This window comes from Protopterus annectens, chromosome 16.part0, assembly GCF_019279795.1.
Source record: "Protopterus annectens isolate FY-2018-M chromosome 16.part0, PAN1.0, whole genome shotgun sequence".
NCBI lineage: Eukaryota > Metazoa > Chordata > Ceratodontiformes > Protopteridae > Protopterus > Protopterus annectens.
In genome coordinates, this window is record NC_056750.1 from 532,209,029 (window position 1) to 532,228,599 (window position 19,571).

Sequence of the window (19,571 nt, forward strand, 5' to 3'; positions counted from 1 at the left end):
CCAACTGTCAACATGGATTAAGACCTAACCACAGCAGCACCACCACAACCCTACTCTCCTTCACAGACTGTATAAATTCTAACCGTAATAACAATACCCTTTCCTCTTCTGTCTTCATTGATTTATCTAAGGCTTTTGATATGGTTAACCACCAGCTCCGTATTGAAATACTTAAATCTCTTTCTCTTGATACTTTAGCATTACAATGGTTCAAATCCTACTTAAAGAATAGACAACAAGCAGTACTATGGGAAAGCAACCTATCTTCTCACCTCCTTATTTCCCTTGGTGTCCCCCAGGGCTCCATTTTAGGCCCATTGTTATTTTCCATTTTCATTAATGACCTCCACCTAGCAATTCCACATGCAACCTACATTCAATATGCAGTTGACTCCACCATTATTTGCTCAGCTAATACTCCCACCGAGCTACAATCCCTTACACAAAATGCATTTAATACAGTTGAACAATGGTTTTTAAACCATTGCCTTCTACTTAACCCTAAAAAAAACTAAACTACTACTTTTTACTCCTACTCATAGGTCTGCCCCTCTTCACTTCACTCTTACATCCAATAATGGGACTCTCATATCTCCTGACACAACCAAACTTCTTGGAATAACCATAGATAATAATCTAAACTTTGACACTCATACTAACATCACTATAAAAACAGTACATAATAAACTGGGATCCCTTTAAAGAATCAAACCCTTCCTTACTCCTTCAACCAAAATCGCTATAGCTAGAACTAATTTAATCACTACACCTTACTCTATGCTTCACCCATATACACCAATCTCTCAAAAAACAACCTAAACAAACTTGCTACTACCTATCACAGCATTGCTAGATTTGTCACAGGATCTCCTTTTAGAACACATCACTGCAACAACCTAAAACAACTAGGATGGCTAGAGTTTCATAACCAGATACTATCTCAACAACTCACTATTATCCATAAGAGCTTGTACTTCCCCACCTATACACCTATACTGACTACTCTCATTACCCCCTACAACAATCTTAAGAACCTACGCTCCTCTAATAAGCCACTTATTACTATCAACAAATCCAACAACTCAGCTGGAGATTCACTGTTCTCTAACTCTGTAGGCAAACACTGGAACAGGCTAAACTCTGAACTCCTATCTCTGTCCTCCATAAGACTCTTTAAACTAAAAATAAAACAATTTCTCAGTACTCACTGGCTTTGCCCTTGTACTAACCCTGACTAACTGTCTTCTCTGCTCCTAACAAGAGTATATTCTACCTACTTACATCCTCTTGCTGCTTCCTATATATCTTTATTTCACTGTATCATATGATACATTTGTATAATTAATCAACTGTTTAAACTTTTTTATCCTGCTTGCAATTGAAAACAACTATTTTGTTTTTATATGTATTGCATTGCATATCACCTCATCATGAGCTAGGTATGCTTGTAATGACAACTGTACCTAATCTGTATGTCTGTAATCTGTTTAGACCCTTTTTAACTACCGTTATAATTCTTTGAATTTGTGATAATGATTACAGTTATATATTGTGTCTGTGAATGGCTGTAACTGTTTAGAGCTATTTTACTACCGTTATACTTTGAATTTGTGATTATTTTTTACTGTATAAAATTAGTCTGTGTTGGAGCTTTTTTCCCCGGGCCTCTACTGAAAATGGATTTTATTCCAGTTAGACTAGCCCGGTCAACAAATGCAAAATAAAATAAAATAAAATGAGGGACTTGGGCAACCAGGATGATAGCAACCTGACTTTTGACCACCGTGTTACCTCCATTGTACAGAAGGCTTTCTACATGGCCCACTTCATAAGTAAGGGCATTTCATCCAGGAACAAGGAGGTCATAACATCCCTGCACTCCTCCCTTATCAGACCCATTATTGAGTACAATGGCCCCTTTGGCATGTACCTTGCTAAGCATGTGCAGCATGGAGAGACCACAGAGGTTCCTGACCAGGAAAATCCGGGGTCTCAAACACCTATTCTATACTGATAGGCTAAAAGCCCTGTCCTTCTACTCAGTCTCATACAGACTGCTCAGAGGTGACCTGTGTCTGGCATACAAGGCCATTTCAGAGCCATCCTTGATGGAGTTGCTGCATATCTGTAAGCCAAACACCACTCACGCAACCTGCACGCAAGGCCTTAACTTGGTCAATGACATTAATAGAACGTGTTGGCAGGATGGATTTCTGTCCAAGGAAATCAGGATACAAGGATTGCGAACCAAGTGCTGAACGCAAGTTTGTTTTATTTTTAAGCTTCACCAGAACAGCGTAAAAACACATCCAATATATTGTATATCAAGCGCACAGGCACTCCCAGGCTTTCTCAAGACATTTGTTACATAGTTTGGAGGGTTCTTTTATACTGCCCTTACCAAACCCTGATTTTAATTAACATTCAATTATTCAATTGTTGAATTTGTGATTAAAGAAATACATTCACTTGTAACATTGTCATAGCTTGATAGTATTATATTTTACAACAAAATTAAAATACACTCTCCTTACCCTACTCTACTCAACATACAAAAAAGGCCTGTTAAAATATATGAAACCTGCAAATAACTTAAAATAATGTAGACATGTGAAAATGCATTTAAAAGTCTCTTAAACCTGGTCAACCTAACGACAACTAATATTTATTGAGTCCCAATACAAATTCTGAAGTGTTCGTAACCTGGCAACTGCAGCCTTTATTTATATTCCTAAATAGTATAAAGTATTGTATAATACTGTGCTATACCTATCTAAAGCTTCAAGATTTAATATACCTAGTGTTAGACACTGTTAAGAATTGTATGATAGCGCTGCTTGTCGAACTCATGGAGGTTATTCTCAACAACAATTTTGTTTATTTTGGTGGGGAATTATTTCTTTGTATGTTGAGTAGAGTAGGGTAAGGAGAGTGTATTTTAATTTTGTTGTAAAATATAATACTATCAAGCTATGACAATGTTACAAGTGAATGTATTTCTTTAATCACAAATTCAACAATTGAATAATTGAATGTTAATTAAAATCAGGGTTTGGTAAGGGCAGTATAAAAGAACCCTCCAAACTATGTAACAAATGTCTTGAGAAAGCCTGGGAGTGCCTGGGTGAAAGCGCTTGATATACAATATATTGGATGTGTTTTTATGTTTTTACGCTGTTCTGGTGAAGCTTAAAAATAAAACAAACTTGCGTTCAGCACTTGGTTCGCAATCCTTGTATCCTGATTTCCTTGGACTACCAGTGGGTGTTTTTACAAAGTGCTTTGTTTTCTGTGATTTGGTTTCGACAACACAGGATCCATGGCAGAGCGAACGGCCAGTACTGAATTCTGTGATACACCAGCGATTCTATTGGGCAATGAGGAAGGAGCCGATGACGTCCCAGTTACGAGACGGGAGTTCAAGCAGGTGATGTGCCTGCTTTCACAACTAACAGGACTATTGACTAACAAAGATTCGCAATGTGGTAACGATATACCGGGTAACCAGGAGCAGCTTTTAGCAGCTTGTGACACCGCTACTGGAAGGCCTACAACCCCGCTTCTAGGAAACGCCGAAGCAGGAACAATTACTAGCACGAGCACTGGGAATATACAGCAAGTGAGGAGTAAGCAAGGAGTTAATTACACTATTACTTCTGGGACTGAGAAAGATTTCAACTTTAACAGATGGACTAACAAGAGTTTCTCTTTCGGGCAAGGTATGATACAGTCTTGCGATAATGTGAACAGAAATTTAGAATCAAAACTTAAAGACTTTAATAACAAATTGTACTCTTACAAAGCAACTAAACTTGAAATAGACTACCTGTCTGAATGTGTTAAAGTAAAGAGAGTCCCTAAGGGACTGCGCATAGTAAAATTTCCCAACAATGCTATGCCTGGTACAGAATTGTTTAGAGAATTGACAGCCTTGTTCAACAGAACTGGGCTTGAAATGTTAGAGCTGATGATTAAAGATTATGAGGCCAAAGCTTCAGCATTGTTGGGAGAAGTTAATACTCTAAACAACAGTATTGTCAAAGATGTGATGTTTTGTAGTATAAAAAAAGACTATGAAAGCACATTTAGCGAAATAGACAGTCACTGTGTTAGAATTGTAAATAGAAAGATAAAAAAGTTAGAACGAGATTTACAGGAATATAACAATGGGCAGGCATACAAAGTGTATGGCAAGACTAGGTGGTCGCGAGACCAAAATTCTAATAATAATAATATGAACAATGAACAGGACAATGTTTTTAATGAAGGTTTTGATGATCAGGGCCCAAGAAGAAGTGAAAGGTTGGCGCAGAAGCTTAACCAACAGCCAAACCAACCTAACCTAGGTCAGCAGGATTTTCAATTTGGTCAGGGGAGACATGGGAACAGGCAGATGAGCACCCATGCCAAGAGATGGAACCCCCCAAGGAGACAATAATTGATGAACTGCATGACATTGTTACGGAAACCGAAGATGTACAGGGGCTATGTTGTAACATTAATAAAAGGGGCAATTTTTCTATATTTAATTACACAAAAATTGAGGTTAACAATTTGTTTTTTGATGTATTCACTAAGGGGCTTCATTTTGTTCCAAACAATTCCATCAACATACCTAGAACAATTTTAGACTTAAAGCTCTTCACAAGGCAATTGAATATAACTGTCAATCTGAAAGGGAATGTAGCAGAGAGAAATTAACTACAGAGAAAGAGTACATGGAACCCCCCTTTGCACCCTGTCCTCAAAACATTTGAGGAAATGGTAGAGACAGAAATTAGGAATCTGTACACTAAAGAGATTACAAGAATTAACAGCAATTTTTCTGATGCATCCTACAGACTGATTAAAAAACTAAACAGTGAAGGAATCAGGGTAATGAGAATGGACAAAGGGGGGGGGGGTGTAGTTTTTATGTACCAGCAAGATTATGAAGCCTCTTTACACAAACACTTACATGACGTGGAACAATATAATCAAGTGTCAGTAAATGAACGCAATGTTGCATATGCCAAAATTAAGTGCATGTTGGAAGATAATTTGTACCAAGGTGCAATAAATGAACAATTGTATAATTATTTGTCGGTCCCCAAGCCAGTCACCCCCATTATATTCGGTATCCCCAAAGTGCACAAAGGGCTGCAACCACTACTATTCAGGCCAATTGTAGCAGGAGCTAAGGGGATTACCGAACCACTAGGGAAGTTTTTAGATGCAACATTGAAAAAGTTTACAGCATCTTTAAAATTTTATGTAAGGACTCCTGGGAATTTTTACGAAGTGTCAAAAAGGAATTTTATAAAGAAACTAAATACTTGGTCACAGTTGATGTGGTGGAATTATTCCCAAGCATCCCACACAACACCGGCTTAGCATGGTTTAATGAAATGTTGGCTGAACATTCAACACTGGGAGGTAAAATGATAGCGCTGCTTGTCGAACTCATGGAGGTTATTCTCAACAACAATTTTGTTTATTTTGGTGGGGAATTATTTCAACAAAAAAGGGGTGTAGCTATGGGCAACCCTTGTGCCTCTGCTTATGCCAACATTGTGCTAAGTCATTGGGAGTCAAAATATATATTTAACACACAATGGGTGGAACATCTGGTACACTACCAACGTTATTTGGACGACATCTGCATATTTTGGAAGGGCAACATAGACGAACTTGAACAATTTATCAGGCACATGAATAGTAGTACTGAGTTTTTGAAATTTACATACAATATTAGCACTGACAGTTTACAATATCTTGATGTGGATTTACGCAGGAACATTGAAAAAGAATGTTTTATGTCTTGTATACATAGAAAAGACAGTTATTCAAACATGTTTCTGCATTACAATAGTAATCACCCTTTATTTCAAAGGAAGGGAATCATCAAAGGGCAACTAATTAGAGCGGCCAGAATGTGCAGTGAAGAGGCTTTATTTAATGTTGAAAGTTTATTTTTGAAAACATTATTTGAGGAGAGGGGGTATCCCACACAGTTAATAGATTCAGTAATCTCAGAGGTCGCAAGCCAGAGGAAGGACAAATATTTCCCTTTACTGGGAGAACGCAGATATGAACACAATAGAATAGACAACAAATTAAAAGAGCAAGGGTGTCTTTTTGTTCACACGAATTGTAATGAAAGTCCAGCAGTAGAAAGGGTTGTTGACAAATATTGGCCGATAGTGACCATGAATGAAGAATTCAAGAAAATGCTCTGTGACAAACCTCAATTTATTAGAAGAAGAAACAAGAATTTAAAAGAATTGCTAGAGACAAATCATGAGGTAGGACAGGCCAAGGTGAACCGAAAAACTGGAACATTTAAATGCAATGCTTGTAGGCAGTGCCCCAATATTATTAACAAGAAAGGTTTTTATTTAAACTCAAGAAAGACTTGTATAAAATCTCCGGGGTATTACAATTGTAAAGCGAAGGGAGTGGTTTATCTTGGGCTGTGTCAGAATTGCCAGAGTTTTTACATAGGTAAAATGGAGAGGACGCTGGCAAAAAGAATATACGAACATCTTTATGAAATCAGCAAAGGGAAGGAAACGAACGCATTCTTGAAACATTCATTGACTTGTGACCAAATGGAGCTTAGGTTTATAGTCTTGGAACAGGTAGAATTTAACCCCAGAGGAGGAGACTGGGAAACCTCCTTAGAGTACAAAGAGCTGCTTTGGCAGGTGAAATTAGAAGCGGCAAAGCCCCCAGGCCTTAATGGAGCTATTAGTATTGCTAGTTTATTAAAAATCAGAAGAGCAAAATTGTGATACAAAGGTAGAATAAGTAATACCACAACGGATTACAAGAGTTAAGTGCTAGGTTATGTGGTTTACAATTCTTAACAGTGTCTAACACTAGGTATATTAAATCTTGAAGCTTTAGATAGGTATAGCACAGTATTATACAATACTTTGTACTATTTAGGAATATAAATAAAGGCTGCAGTTGCCAGGTTACGAACACTTCAGAATTTGTATTGGGACTCAATAAATATTAGTTGTCGTTAGGTTGACCAGTTTTAAGAGACTTTTAAATGCATTTTCGCATGTCTACATTATTTTAAGTTATTTGCAGGTTTCATATATTTTAACAGGCCTTTTTTGTATGTTGAGTAGAGTAGGGTAAGGAGAGTGTATTTTAATTTTGTTGTAAAATATAATACTATCAAGCTATGACAATGTTACAAGTGAATGTATTTCTTTAATCACAAATTCAACAATTGAATAATTGAATGTTAATTAAAATCAGGGTTTGGTAAGGGCAGTATAAAAGAACCCTCCAAACTATGTAACAAATGTCTTGAGAAAGCCTGGGAGTGCCTGGGTGAAAGCGCTTGATATACAATATATTGGATGTGTTTTTACGCTGTTCTGGTGAAGCTTAAAAATAAAACAAACTTGCGTTCAGCACTTGGTTCACAATCCTTGTATCCTGATTTCCTTGGACTACCAGTGGGTGTTTTTACAAAGTGCTTTGTTTTCTGTGATGAGGATGGATTTCTGTCCCAAAGACTCCCCCATCTATGAAATAGACACCCTTTCCGTGTCAAACACAGTACCTCTCTATCCCTGTTTAAGAGGAACCTGGATGACTGGATGGGAAACAGAAAATACACCCCTGGGATCCCACCTGTGTCCCTGCAGGAAGGGGGGAAACAGGTGTTGACTTTGTGGGAACATGGTCAAAATTGTTGGCTAGGCTTATAAGGGAGAGCATTGTACCGTCTCTGTTTTAATGGCGTAATAGTGTTCATATACTTTTTGTTTGAATTTACTCCGCTTTGCCTATATAAAATGCCTTACAGGATTGGCATACTTTCTTTCAAGTATATTTTGAGATTTAAAACTCTTTTGTATGTTAATTTAGGTTTATCACCCAAATAATATGTATCTTATCTTATCGTGGTCAGTTGAAAAAGTGTGCAAGAAGCTAATATTAAATGGCAATTTGTTTTACTACAGGTTTCAACTAATATACAATTAGTATTTTGTTCCAATCCTTGTCTTAGATTTAATAATGGAAGATAGAAACCAGACTTTCTTTTGTGTTGTACTTCATTTCTAACAGATGAAACTAGGTACTGCTCAAACTGGATGTCATCAGAAACCATTCTGATGACAGGCTTATAAGGGCCTCTGGGACAATAGCCTAATATCATCCTATGAACCTGTGAACCTATGCATCAAAAGGTCTAATTATGTAACTAATTGTAATGTGACCTAGCTCTCTGAAATGAACTTAACTCATTCACTCTAATGGAGCTCAGGAAGTTTGCACTGTAACTTCCAATGGGTGGAACCTAAGCCTTTTGACAGAGTCAAACTATGTCCTTGCATTTCAAACAGATGTTCATATCTCCGGAAAACACAGGGGTTATGAAAGAAGTATAAATGGCAAATGCTTCAGCACAAACAACTTTTATAGTGGTAGTATTCTTTAGGTTCAAGGTCTTAAACCAAAATTTTTAAGTCACAGCAAACACGGTAACTATTACGTTTGTAATATTTTGTAAACTTGCAATATCTCAACAACCACTCAAGTTACACACATACTGTCAGCAACATTTTATTGATCTGAGAGCTTTCATAAGAGGCTAAGGAGTTCTGTCTGTGTTACTTGGTTGTTGAGATAGTTAGAAAAATGTGAAATTTATATCTATATAAATAAATATTATAAAAAACAACCATTAATATTTATTTACCTGCACTAGACAGAGGTCAAATATTAATACAGTTGAGTTTGCCACTGTGTAAAATTTAAGATGAAATATTTTAAAACCTTGTACATAGCATGATTTTGGTATTATTAATGCAAATATGAACAAGCAATATTTGACACCAAGATGCATCAGTAGGAGTTAAATGCAGATGCACCCAGAGGTATCACTTGGATGTAATAAGTTAAATAATTTACTTATCTGAATTTATCTGATTTTACGTGCCTGAAGAAGACGAATGGCAAAAGTTTTAACTTAAGGTTTTAATATACATTTTGGAATAAAGCTATTTTCTGTAGTGGTTCCAGTGGATCTGTTTTTCCTTTTAGGATATAGTAGAAACAAACAGTATAGATTACTGTGCAGCTAAATTAATAACAGATAAAGTCTTAGCACAAAAACACAGGGCAGTAAGGGAAAGGAAGAGGAGAAATCCAATGCCGTCATGGGTGTATCAAACAGACAAAACTATAAAGCAATTAAGACAAGAGGTGTCATTGTTAGAAGAGTATAGAAGAGGGAACAGAACAAAAATATTCAGGTGATAAAAACAATGAGCAACATTTGAACAGAGCAGGATCTGTCATGCACTATTGCAAATAATAAACTAAAAATATCAGCACAGGCAGAAAAATTAGAAGATATGCAGATAAATATAAAGGAAAAGTACATAAATCAACAATTTATTGATGGCACAAAAAATGTTATAGAGAATTGAGAAACAAGGTAAAAGGAATTGAAACACTACCCCCCCCCCAAAAAAAAAGAAGAAGAAATAGATACATCTTGGAGAAATATCTATGAAGATCCTCTGGAACACAAAGATGTTAAATGGATAGAATAAGCAAAAGAAAGAATAAAAGGTTGAAATATAAAGGATATGAAATGGAATGAAGTAATGGCCTGAGAGATTGAAACAAAATTAAGAAAAGCTCTTAATTGGAAACCCCAGGCCCAGATGCAGTACCTACTTCTGGCTCAAAGGATTAACATCTTTACATGAAGATTTAGCCATGAGTAAGAACTATTTATATGCGCACCCTGAACAGACAGCAACCTGGTTAGCAACAGGAAAAACAATTCTCCTACTAAAGAGCGAATCTCAAAATTATCCTAAAAACTATAGACCAATAACATCCCTTCCGATTATCTATAAACTATAGAATGGAACTGACATCGACAGAGTTTATAGTCACTTAGAAGAAAACTCAATCATGGCAATAGAACAAAAGGGTAACAAAAGAAAGAAATATGGAACAAAGGATCATTTGCTGTTTAATAAAGTCATAATGGAGAAATGTAAAAAGTGGAAGACACTAAGTACGGCATAGATAGACTACAAAAAAAATCTGACAGTATCCTACATTCAGGGATAAAAGAGTGCTTAAAATGTGTAAGATCCACCCTACACTGATCAATTACATTCTGGTGACCATGAAACAGTGCCAAACCACCTTGCAGTTAAGCCATGATAAAAGAAAATTATTATTCCAGGGACAATAATTCAAAGGGGTATATTCCAGGGTGACTCTTTGTCACTGCTGCTCTCTTGTCTTGCCCTTAACCCATTAAGCTGTCCACTTAAAAGATTAGGTCGTGGCTATAGTTTGGCTCTCAGAAAACAACAATGTAAAAAGCCATTTCATCTGTTTGTGGATGATTTAAAACTGTACAGTTCATCAGATGAGAAACTGAAAACACAAACACAAGTGGTCAAAACTTCTTCAGATGACATAAGAACATCATTTGGTCTTGATAAATGTGCAAAAACAACCTTTTAAAGCAGGAAAGCTGCAGCACCATGAAAACATCAGTTTGGGACAAGAATGTGATATAAAAGAACTTGAGGAGGAGGGAGTGTATAAATATTTGGGAATTGATGAAGGATCAACAATAAAATAGGAAAAAATGTGAATAAAACTTAGTAAGAAATATTTTAGAAGAATAAAATTAATACTGAAAACAGCAGTGACATCAGAGGAACAATGTCCAAACTTTAAAACAATTTGCTTTTTGTCCTAATTTACAGTTTTGTACTGAATGACTGGCCCCAAAATGTGTTGGATAGGTTGGATAGGAAAACAAGAAGGATGCTTAATGCTCATCAAATGATTTATAAAAATCAATGTATACCAAGACTATACATTCCCCATTCTGAAGGAGGAATGTGCCTCCTCAAAATTAATCATATGTATAGATCTGCAATTGTAGGACTGCATACATATCTACTGACCTCACAAGATCCAAACATATAGTGAAAGTTTTGAAACATGATGAGAATAAGTCTAAGATGACTTCCATACTTAGTTTAGCAGAAGAATATTGGCATCAAGCAGGAATGGAAATCAAACCAGAAGTAGATGGTGAAAAACACTGGAAACAGGAGCCACAAAGCATTTTGATGAAGTTTCTCACTCCTCAATGACCCTATTTAAGCCCAATATTAACAAATGAATGTGTAACTGAAAATTCACCCTGGGGGAGGTACCCATGTCCCTCATGGACAGGGACAGTTGGAGCTCTTCATAGATATGCTTTGCCAACAATGACCACCTGGCTATGGTCAATTGTGGTACATGGGTATTTTTTACAAGGCTAGGCTTGTAAAGGCCCTAGGGCCTAGTAACCTCCAATGAACCTATGCAATTAAGGATACAGACAATAAGCAAGAGGGGGCTTGAATTTACTGGAGAAAACTGGCAAAGGAACCAAGGTATTGCAAGCAAATAACTAGAGAGGGAAAGGTAACAGAATGGGAAGCCGCCAATAATTTATTTGGACTGCAGGTTAGACATTGCCTTCCCTATCACAGAATGATATCATAGTATAGGCAAAGAGAAAGAAATGTGGGGGTCCTGAATGAAAAACCAGCACTGGTACAGTCTTTAGTAGAGTCTAGAACAGAAATTGCTGTTAAAAATAGACTAATTAGTAGGGCATATAAAATATTGCATGATAACTATAAGAATCAATGAAAGCAGGTTAGAAAGGATTGGGAAGAGAGAATGGATAATCAATCCACAAAGAAACAATGAGGGGCTATATGTAAGTCTCCCAAATATGCAACAATATCTACAAGATTTGGGATTTTTGTTTGGAAATGCTTACATAGATATTTTTATACCTGAAGTGTACTCCAGAGAATTTTTCCTCAGGTAGACAGCAAATGTTGGAGGTGTAATGGGGAAGAAAGAGGTAACTGGGAACATATTTTCTGGGTGTGTAATTAGTTGGCATACTTTACAGATTCCCTGTTGGAGGTACTAGATGAACAAATTGATGTAACTAGGGAAATTATTTTTCTCAGGTATGATACAGAAATGGAATTGCCTAGACATATTTAGGCCTTGCTGAGTCTAATTATGGTGGCTGCCAAAAAAGCAGTTACTAGAAAATAGAAATTAAAGTTTAACCAACTGTAGTAGAAGTACTAAATATAGTAAAAGATATAAAACAAACTGGAATTGGTACCTTTAGAAAACAGTAGGAGCAAATTACATAGGGAAAATGGGAATTGTTAGAATGATACATACAGTGGAGGAATGACATTTAAAATGAGGCAGGATTTGAATGAGCTGTTATGTTTGATTGACAGTGATTGGGCAGATTATAAATGATGTATAATGTTTGCTGCTAGAATTATGTTAATATGGCTTGTGATGTAAAATGCTTGCAACTTAGATTGTGTCAGTATGCTTTGTTTCCATTTATATAAATGTATGATTGCCAATGTCATAAGTGATAATCTAATAAAGATATTAAAAAATTATTTTGTCCCTCCAGGGAAAAAAATAGATCTAACAGTGCACAGTATTATATAGTTTTGGTTGAAAAATGTGATATCATTAAATGATCATTTATTATACTGACTTCAGATGTTACAAAGTTTAATGGCTGATAATAATTGTTGATACTATTAATACACTTTTAAAACCTTTTCTTACTATTAGTATACATAGCAACTTTGCTTTCAAAACTTACCTTCTCCATTTTCTGATGTCATTAAAAATTCTTGTTTGCTACTGTTGGATGTTTCTTCTAAACCTTATATTTCTTTTGCTTTTTTCTTACACAGTTCTAAATTCCAGCATGGAGGAAATATATCTTTATGTGAATTATGCTTATAAGTAACTGTGGATTCATGGCTATTAGAAACAAATCATGCAAAGTGCTGTATGCAACATTTACTTTGTAATTTCAATAAACACAAGTGTCAATATGTCAAGTGTATTAATTCTATTTTTTTTTTTTTAACATTTGTTTACCGGGAAAGTCCAACTTGGAATGAAGCCATTTTTCAGTGGAGGCCCGGGGAGAAATACTCCAGATGCATGACTTTGAATTGTGGGAGGAAACGGGAGTACCCAGAGGAAATCCACATGAATGAAGGGAGGACATGCAGACTCCACACAGAAGGCATGCCAGCCGAGAATCAAAAGTACAGTTTTGTACCTACCATAAATGTAGATGTTCGAAGATCCACATTGCTGCAGTCCTTACACTTGGGTAGTCCGCTGTCCTCGGTCGGCCCGAATATCAAAGTATAAGGCTGACGTCGGTCAAGGCGCATTAGACTGACATCAGGACGTCAGGGTACAAATGTGCATGACCGACGTCATATCCTCAGTCTTTTCTTGCCCCAGATGTCAGAAGACCCTAACAAGAAAGGTCAAAACCCAAAGACAACAAACAACCAACCAACCACCCTAGCACTAATAATATGCACAATATATACAATATACACAATATTTACAAACCAACCCACACAACCGCCTCTAACTACAGAGGGGAAGGAGGGAGGGTAAATTGGACTGCAGCAATGTGGATCTTCGAACATCTACATTTATGGTAGGTACAAAACTGTACTATGTTCTTCATCTCACATTGCTGCAGTCCTTACACTTGGGTAGAATCCCAAAGCAGAGGTAAGGGAGGATGGCACAACTATAAAGAAGCAGGAGCTGCCAAAATGCCCTGTAAAATAGCAGTGGCAAAACCAGCCCTAGATTTAGAGTAAAGTGGGAGGTGATAATGCTTAGAGAAAGTATGCACTGAACTCCAAGTAGCTGCCTCCAAGATATCTTTAGTTGCCACCCCCCTTAAAAAAGCTGTTGAAGTGGCAGTAGCCCTAGTGGAATGAGGCCTAATCCCAGCTGGAACCTCCTTGCCATGATGGGAATAACAGAAAGCAATGCAAAACCCAATCCACTTAGAAATAGTTTGTTTTGACACAGGCTTGCCCTGAGAACTCAAAGCAAAAGAAACAAATAACTGCTGAGACTGCCTGAACCCTTTAGTTCTGCTCAAATAATATCGCAACTGCCTGTGTATATCCAAAGTGTGCAAAATCTTTTCCCCTTTATTTTGGGGTTTGCATAAAAGGTAGGCAAATGAATAGTTTGGTTTAAAGCCACACTAGAAACCACTTTAGGCATAAAGGAAGGATTAGTACGCAAAGATACCCTATCCTTATGGAAAATTAAGAAAGGCTCAACTGCCATAAGGGCCTGTAATTCAGAAACCCTTCTCGCAGAGGTAATGGCTAACAAAAAGCAGTCTTCCATGATAAATATTTCAACTCAGCAGTAGCTGCAGGCTCAAAAGGTTGTAGAGTGAGTTTCTCCAACACAAAATTAAGATCCCAAGCAGGAGTAGGAGCTCTCCGTGGGGGTCTAATATTCTTTGCCCCTCTAAGGAATTGCTTAAACAAAGGATGAGAAAACAATGGTGGGTCACAATCATAGTGAGCAGAAATTGCTGCAGCATGAATCTTAATAGAAGAGAAGGACAAACCTTTGTCCAGTAACTCAGTAAGATATTGAAGAGCCACACTTAAATTAGGCTTAGAAACATCAAATGCTTTTGCTGCACTCCAAAATAAAAATCTCTTCCATTTATCCGCGTACACTTTCCTTGTACTAGGCCTTCTGGCCTCCAAAATAACATTCAAAACTTGCTGTGGAAGCTGAAACCCTCCAGGGTTTAAAACAGAATATGCCAGGCTGTCAGGTGAAGAGAGTGAAGTTTGACATTGAGTAAATGACTGTTCTCCTGAGACAGCAGGTGTGGAATCGAAGGTAAAGGCCATGGAGGCTCCCGTACCAGACTTCTCAGTAGTGGGTACCAATGCTGTCGAGGCCAATCTGGAGCTATTAAAATCATCTTTGGCTTGTCCTGTCTGACCTTCAGAAGTACCTTTGGGAGGAGAGGCAGAGGTGGAAAGGCATACACATGAAGATTGCTCCAATTGAATGAAAGAGCATCCACTTTCCAAGCTGTGGGATGAAAACTTTTAGTGCAAAACTTTGGCAGCTGGTAGTTTAGAGGAGAAGCGAACAGATCTATGTCTGGAGTTCCCCATGACACTGTCAATTTCTGAAATACATGAGGATCCAATTTCCACTCGTGGGGATCCATAATTTGTCTGCTCAACACATCTGCTAAGGAGTTCTGTGCTCCCGGCAGAAACCTTGCCTGAAGATTTAGCTTTAAACTGAGAGCAGTCTCCCACAAAATCATTGCTTGTCTGCACAGAGGATAAGAATGTGTTCCCCTTGCTTGTTGATGTACCACATGACAGTTGTGTTGTCTGTTAGAATCAACACCTGCCCTGGAAGAAGTAAATCCTTGAAAGCTATTAATGCAAATTGGACTGCTAACATCTCCTTCAGGTTGATATGTAGATGTAGAAGTCTGGCAGGCCACGTGTCTTGTATCCACTTTCCATTTAGATGAGCTCCCCAAGCTTTGTCTGAGGCATATGTCATTAGAATCTGACTCGCCTCTGGCCGGGTCACAGAGAGTCCCTTGTTTAGGTGACATTCCTGAGCCCACCACAAAAATTCCTTTTGAATGCAAGGTATTATCTGAATGACAGTGTCCATATCTTGGCAGTGCTGTGTCCATACATTTTTGAGATACCATTGTAGCTTCCTCATATGCAGTTTGGCATTGGGAAGCACCAGAATACAAGATGCCATGAACCCCAAGGCTTGAAGGACTGTCCTTGCAGTCAGCCTGGACTGATGAGACAATTGATGAAAATAAAGAGAAAGATTCTTTTGTTTGTCCGGGGTCAAAAAGGCCATCTGGGATGCTGTATTCAGTCTCACACCCAGAAAGCACATGTCCTGAGAGGGTACTAGACTGGACTTTATTTCGTTCACAGAATACCCCAGGCATCTTAGCACTGCTATCACATAGTGTAGATGATGAAGAAGTTCGTCCTTTCCTTGAGCCAGAATCAGGCAATTGTCCAAATAAGGATAGATCTGTATTCCTCTTAGCCTGAAGAAAGCTATTACTGGAGCCAGAACCTTCGTGAACACTCTGGGCGCAGTAGATAAGCCAAAGGGCAATGCAGAGAACTGATAATGAGAAGTCCCAGCCCGAAAACGTAGATACTTCCTGCAACTTAGCCTGATAGGAACATGAAGGTAAGCCTCCTTGAGATCCAGAGTCACCATCCAGTGATCTTTGCCCAGCAGAGGTAAAAGCTGTTGTAATGTCAACATTTTGAACTTGGGAATGTCCAGATAAGTGTTGAGGATAGATAAATCCAAAATTGGTCTCCACGTGTTCCCCTTCTTTGGTACTAGGAACAGGCGAGAATAAAATCCTAGGCCCACTTCTGACAGAGGGACCAGTTGTATGGCTCCTATTTGGAGCAGCAGAGAAATCTGTTTGTGAGCCTCTATTCTTTGCTGAGGAGGAACGTCTGGCATGCCTTTGAAAGGAGGCAAGGTATGGAAATAAAACCTGTAACCTTGGTGTATGATATCCAATACCCATCTGTCTTGGGTAATTAAACTCCAATTTTCTTTGAAAAGTGCCAACCTTCCTCCCAAAGGTGCTGCCAGACAAGAAGGCTCTGGCAGCTGAAAAGGTAGGTCATTGGGTCTGTTTACGAAAGGACTGACCCCTGCCCTCACCGAAGACTGTGCAGGTGAACTCCCTGTTCTAGGCCTGAAAGAGCCCTGAGCTCTGCCCCTACCACGTCTAGACCTACCCCTAGACTGGGAATCATAAGAAGGATACGTCCACCCCTTGGTAGGCCAATTTCTGCTAAACTTCGGAGGCTGAACCTGCAAAAAATCTTTAACAGTCTGCATAGACTTAGCCTTGTCTTCCATTTTCTTTAAGACTGCCTCAACAGGTGAACCAAACAACACATCAGATTGTAAAGGAGCATCTAAAATCCTTGTCTTAACATGGTCAGATAAATTCTGATCCCTCAGCCAGGCATGCCTGCGAAGAACTGACCCAGTGGCCGCCACCCTAGACGAGGCCTGTACAGCATCAAAACCACATTGCAAAGAATGCTTACCCACTTGTTCAGAGACATGTACCAAATCTTGTAACTCTTTACACTCAATACCTTCCGCCAGAGCATCTACCTTAGACTTCAATTGAGAAAGTAGATAGTTTTGGTATTTCAACATGTGAAACTGGCAATTCAGAGCCCTCATAGCTAGGGTGGAAGAAGTATAGACTTTCTTTCCCCATCTATCCAAAGCCCTGGCCTCTTTATCTGGAGGAACCGGATTTTTAACAACAGAAGCCTTAACACCCTTAGGCCCCTGACTAACAGTTTCTGGGTCCCCTAGGACTCTTAAAAGATACTTATGAGCTTCAGGCACCCTATAATACCTATCCGGCTTAACAGGAGCAGGAGGCAAAGAATCAGGATTAAGAGAAGCCTCTGCAAACACATCCTCCACAACATCCAGAACAGGAGGTATAGCCAAAGGCCTATGCTGGGGTAAAACAAAATTCCCTAAGCCTTTTCCTGGAATCAGAGAAGTCCTGACCTTCCCACTTAAAATGCTCCCTCATGGAATGAAGAGTCTCTGAAAAAGAAAAATCCTCAGGAGGAGAAGCAGAAGGAGTAGAATCATCCACATCAGAATCAGAATAAGGAGAATACTCCTGCAAGTCTTCAGCCGAAGACTCTGAAACATCTGAAGCCTGCTCAAAACTCCCCAACTCAGGTTCCACCCTAGGCCTCTTATCAGGAGGGGGCAAAGAACCTCTAATCAAAGTAATCAAATCTTCTGCCATTTTAAGCATATGCTTCTTGGGCACAGATCCTGAAGAACTAGGAGTGACACCAACTGAAGCTAAACCTGGCCTGCCTCTGGAAGAAGCCTTGGAAACAGAAGGAGAAGGCCTAATCACCCTAGGAAGGGAGGGGAGTACAGTAACCTGAGAAGCCCCTTCAGCGTGACCTGCCTCCTGAGAGGCCACGTCCTGCAATAACAAGGTCTCCCCCTGGGACTCCAGAGAAACCTCCGGTGGAACCACCGGTTCCACCGACACCTCTAAAGAACCGGCGTCCGGTACGGACGACTCGTCTTGCCTGGGCTTAGCTGCTTTATCCTTGCGCTTCTTCGAAGAAGCGGACGTCGGAGCATCCGACGGCATATTATAATTGCACCACTTCCCGAAGACTAACCTGGCACAATCTAACCTTCTCTTAATAGTGCGCTTATTGAATCTAGCACAAGCGACACCCAACAACGTCGTGCTCAGGCCCTAAACAAGGAATACACAAAGTATGATAATCTCTATGCGGTATCTGTTTCCCACAAGAAATACAGTTATTCACTTTTTCTGACATCCGGTAAACCACTGAGGCAAGAAAAAACTAAAATATTCCCCAACGGGGTACTTAGCCAACTTTGACTCGGTCTGAAACTCCGAATTCGAAAAATTTCAGAACGCCGAACGGCACTTGCAACGCTGCTTCTGCATCGGACCATGCGGCAAAAAAGACTGAGGATATGACGTCGGTCATGCACATTTGTACCCTGACGTCCTGATGTCAGTCTAATGCGCCTTGACTGACGTCAGCCTTATACTTTGATATTCAGGCCGACCGAGGACAGCGGACTACCCAAGTGTAAGGACTGCAGCAATGTGAGATGAAGAACATCTGGAGAACCTCTTGCAGTGAAATTTGTATAACTGATTCATTCATAACTGATTTTTTTATAAATTCTTAGAACAGGAGTCTATTGTTAACCGAAACTTCAGTGAGTTGTGATTTGAAAGTCCATGAGTTGGCCCGATTCTTATGTTATCAATAACATGGTTATTGGTCGGAGCCAGATAAAGAATATTAGCCCCTCTGGTACTTTCAGTGACAAGTTGTCAGTCCTCGTTGTACTATGATATTGACAAACTGTCTTTTATTAGTAGTTTTTGTAGAAAGACTGGCCAAAGAAATAACAGGGTAACTGAAGTCGCCCATTAGTATAATCTCTCTCATTGGTAAGTAATGATTTAAACAGATAAGGTAATCCCAGTGTTTAAGTGCAGCCATGCTGGGACTATGGTAACAAAGAACAACGCTAAATGATTTACTTGATAAAGAATCAAAAACTTGAACAATTATAACTTCTAGCTCATTAAATGAATTCACATGTAAATATAGCAAAATGTTATGAATCCATAATGCTATACAATCAGAAATCCAGGGGTGAAGGAGTATCACCTACATTGAAGTGAGAAGCAATGAGAGGTAATAAGCAAAACCATACCGGTCTTGCTATCATTGAAGTTGAGCATGGGTTCATAGGTGATTAATAGGTTAACAACCCAATGGGGCCTTTCTAAGCCTAGCCAGCAGATGTTAAATTCTGCTAAGATACTACATGGTTCATAAAAGAAAGTTATGTTGACCAACTAAGTCTGGCATCAAGCCCATCTGTGATACAGCAAAATGAGTGTGTCTTCCACATTATCTCTAGCAGGCAGGAGAAAACAGATGTTTTGCAATCCAATGTTTCAAGTGTGCAAAGTAATCCACACTCACCCTCCCTGCTTTTGATGCAACAAAACTGATGGG